Source organism: Frankliniella occidentalis, unplaced genomic scaffold, assembly GCF_000697945.3.
Source record: "Frankliniella occidentalis isolate FOCC.00 unplaced genomic scaffold, Focc_3.1 Scaffold5, whole genome shotgun sequence".
In the NCBI taxonomy this organism is placed as follows: Eukaryota; Metazoa; Arthropoda; class Insecta; order Thysanoptera; family Thripidae; genus Frankliniella; species Frankliniella occidentalis.
The window spans coordinates 2,280,603-2,285,075 of NW_026267135.1; positions in this window are offsets into that span (position 1 = coordinate 2,280,603).

Genomic DNA, 4,473 nt, shown 5'->3' on the forward strand with positions numbered 1-4,473 from the left:
GCCATTACTTAAATCGTGCTGGCTCACTAGTCACTGCGGGAAGACTGTCGTTGTACTCACCAGTCTTGTGGTTCTGGTAGTTGCCATGGTGGACGTTCTCGTTGGGGATGTTGATGGCGGCAGCGACGGCTGCGATGGCCAAGAGGGCGACTGTTACCTTGTACATGGTGGCTTGGTTGACCGTCAAATGGTACCGTTGCTTGGGCCGACCGGCCTTTTTATACTAACTGCCTGAGTACCGTTTCTTATCACTTTTTTTGGCGGTGGGCTGGGCGTTGACGATGTTCCCCGCATTCGCCCCTTGAAAAAACAAAAACAAAAAAGATTGTGATTATTAGCACATCTCGGGTGCGGCTTATCGCTTTAAAATGGTATGATTTTACAGGTCTGTCTTTTCTCGAGTTTGCCTTGATTTGAGACCGGCTCTTTATTTCGGGCAATTGAACTGTCTTAATGCAGTTGCTCATGTTATTGTACCTATTTCGGCAAGGATAAGTGATTTCCTTTGGGTGAACCATGCTCTCGCTCCCCTCACCCCCCCCCCATTTAACCCAAAGAATTAGGTTGTTTAGTGACAGTATTTTTTGTATTATTATGTGGATAATGATGTGGCCAATTTGCGTCATGGATTTTTTCGCTTACCTGACCAAAATTTTAGCGAAACCCAGCTGCAAAAGAATTTTGTTTAAATTTTCAATGCTATTTTAGTTTTTTGACAATATTTCTCATGCGATTTCTTTCCCGGGCGTCGAAATACTTTTCGACGGTGCCGCCGGGCCACCCCGCGGCATCGTCGTCGCCGTGACCCTAACGTCCATGATGATTTATTCACGAGGACAAGGCGTCGCATATTCTAAAACGCCCCGCGGGAAATCCTTCTTCCCTGGGCAGCGCCCTCCTCTCACGGCAAAACGGCTGCGCTGGAATTGATCGTTAGGCCGCCGTCCCGCGCTTTGCAGACCGTTGCCGCCTGCCCCACGCGAGGATGGGCCATCGGAAGAGAGCTGTCCACTCTCACAAACACGCTCGCTTTTTTTCGCTGAAAAAAACAAACAAAAACAACAACAGCAACACACACAAATTTGTAAGTAAAGTTTTTTTTATGGGAATTTTCTCTGAATTTTCGGCATGGATTGCTTAGTCTGGTTGCTGATAAGACGCTTTTGAATTTTCTGATCTTTTCGTCCACCATTCCTAAGTGATTTTCCATTTTTAATTCACGTTTTCTATTGTCTTTACGGCGTATGTATTGATCTTATTTTTTTGGCGTTCGCTGCGCCAAAGCATTTGCGCCTCCCTCGAGGGCTTGACTTCTGCCCTATTTTCCCACCATCGCTTCCAGCCGAATTTCTTGATCTTCCTCTCCAACCCCCTCCCCCCCCCCTCTCTCTCTCTTTCCCTCAGTACCCTATCGTCGCCTTCCCCACATTCTTCAAGGCGGGACGTGGGGTCGTGGTAATGGAGCTTCCTTCTGCCTGCCCTCTTCCACCGGCTGCCCTCCCCCTCCCCCACTCCTCTATCCGTCTGTCTGTGTTTTCGTCCGTCCGTGTTCCCCTTCAATTCGAAAGGCGCCCGTCGCGCTGGCGTGGAGGGTGCAGCAGTAGTGCCTGCGACACGGCCGAGCCCGGACGGACAAATTAAATTTAAGTCCTTCAGGCTCGCCTGGAGGGCCGGGGAAGGAGGAGGAGGGCGGCTGGAGGGGCGGGCAAGGGCCTAACTGCATCGCCCTCATTTAAGTGTTTAACGCTGGACGAATGCAGGGCGCCAGTTTGAATAATGGAGGTGGTGGTGGTGTTGGTTGTGGCGGCGACCGGGGTGTACCCTGTGCACTTCCGGTCATACTTCCGGTCACATACCGGAAGTTTCCCTTCTCACCGCGACCGCATCCGTTTCCGTATCCTGCGTCGCGATGATGAAGATCAACCGTTATTTTTCTTTTTTGTGGAAGGGGGGAGGGGGACACGCACGCAGGAGTTGTGCGTATTCGTTGCGATGTGGCCCGGAAGGGGTGTGGTGGGGCGTGGCGGGGTGCGGTGCGGTGGGCCGCGTCGAACACCTTTTACAAAACCATAAAAGGTTGTAGGGGCGGTATAAAACTGTTGGCCGTGTGGCGTTACGACACACTGGAGCTGTCAGGGGTTGGTGGGGCCGGGCAAAGGTTAGGCTTGGGGGGTGAAGACGAAAGAGGGGAAAAAACCACACACACGCGCGCGCGCGCACACACACACACACACACACACACACACACTTACGAGCGCTTCATTCGTTGCGGACGTGCGCCTCGGAACGTGAAGGTGAAGGTGGTGGACGACGTGGAGCGGCTTCGGCGTTGACGTCCTCCTGCTTCCCCTCTGTTTCGTGATCGGCAAAACGTTTTTATCGACAAGGAATGTTAACGGATCCATCACATTTCAGAAGGGAGAGGAAGGGACCTGGAACTCACCGTCCGACGTTATTTACCAACAATAACGCCGTGTTCGCCGTTTTGGGTAATTCTTGGTACTTTTTTTTAACATCAAAGGCATATGTTGGTTTTAGTATACATGTGCGTAAATTTCGAATTTTGGCGAATTGATGCATCAAGTGAGTGGCTTATTCTTCAGTACCGGGTGTAACTGTGAATGCGCAGCAGTGTTGCGGGATTGCATACCCGCCAGGGCTGCAGGGGCCATGGTGCCTTACGGGCGAATTGGGTAGGCAAACCCGCAACACTGCTGCGCATTCAGACAGTTACACCCGGTACGTATAGCCCCTCTATCCCCATGATTGTTCTTTTCGTATTTTCCGACACTTTTTCGCGAGTTTTTTCTTTTTTTCTGTATTTTCCTTGGGTACTGAGCGTGTTCCCAGCGCACGTGTAGCATTTGCACGCGCTGCCCTCTCCCCCGCGCCTAATATGGGCTCCCTGAGGAGTGATGGGCAGGGCAACGAGCCGCGGCGGGGCGGGGCGGGGCGAGGTGGGGCGGGGCGGGGCGAGGCGGGGCGGATCAGACCGAAATGTTTAACTTCTTCCGCGCCTTTTTTCTGCACGCGCGCTTGCCCTCTGTTGTTCCCCCTTACAAAAACCTCGTGAAAGGGGGAGCGAGAGAGAGAGAGAGAGAGAGAGAGAGAGAGAGAGAGAGAGAGAGAGAGAAATAGTTTAGTTCATCAACTTCCTTCCCAACTCCTATGCCTTGAGTCGCCCTTAAACAACCCCTCCCCCCTCCCCCTCTTCTCGTTGCACCTTTACGGCAGTCAGTCACCAGTAATGTGGCACGCATGCCATGCTACGCCACGCTACGCTACGCCACGCCACCCTAAGCCACGCCACAGAACGGTAAAACGCCAGTAAAGGGCGAAAGGTGCGAGAGGGTAGGATAGGATAGAGTAGGCGGTACACTGTCGTCGTTCACAGCAATCTTCAAACACATTTTTTCTGACCTCTGTTTTGAAAATTGAGAAATTGAGAAACTGGGATCTTTGGCAGCTATCTTCTTTTCTAATTTAAATTTTCATGCACTTTGGTTGTCCTTTTTTTTTTGTATCTGCATTGGGCGTGCACGGATGGATGTGCACGAGCAACATCAGATTTGCTTTGTGATTCGGAAATGAGAACACCAGCCTCGCTCCTCTGTCGTCCCCGGCCGGGCGTCTCCTACAACTCCCGCCCCTCGGCGCAGTTTGGTCCGTCCACTGTCCCTTTAATGACGCCGAGTTTTGGCGGCCCTCTCCGTGTGCTCCCTAGACCCGCCCGCCCTGCTGCGGCCCGGCCTGAGCCCAGCCTCCCTCCCCAGGGAACGCCCCTGCCCGCCACGCCACGTTTGACTTGACCCCTCTGTTTGGGCGGCCGCGCCGATCGTGTTTGTGTGTCGTGCTGTTGCTAGTCAGCCCCCCCCCCCCTTTCCTCTTCCCATCTCCTTCCTCCATCATCATCATCATGATTTTCGTCTTCTTCTTCATCTCGTTCGCAAGAGGGGGGCGGACGGTGGCCTCTATTACCAGGGGCCGTAACATTAAGATTACATAGGCAGCGCCCACTTAGAGTAAGTACCCCCCACGTACGCACCTCCCCCACCCCCCTCGCATATCTCTATCTCTCTCTCTCTCTCTCTCTCTCTCTCTCTGTCTCTAACACACACACATACACACTCTCTCTCTCACTTACTGTCACTATCTCTAAATCTCTCTCTCTCCCTCCCTCTAACACACACTCTCTCTCTCTAACACACACTCTCCCGTACTTACTGTCAGTCTCTCTAACTCTTCCTCCCCCCTCTCTCTCTCTCTCCCTCTCTCTTCCTCTTTCCCTCTCACTCACTCACTATCCCAGACGGGCACGCACGCACAACTAACTAACTAACTGTCCCATCTACCTTTCAGAGTAAGTTTAAAACCCTGCAATGTGTGTGCAATAGCCTCTTTCGGACCCCGAAACATACTGTTATCGATGTACAAAACATTTCTTTCTGTTTTTTCTTGGTGTTTTTTTTTTTT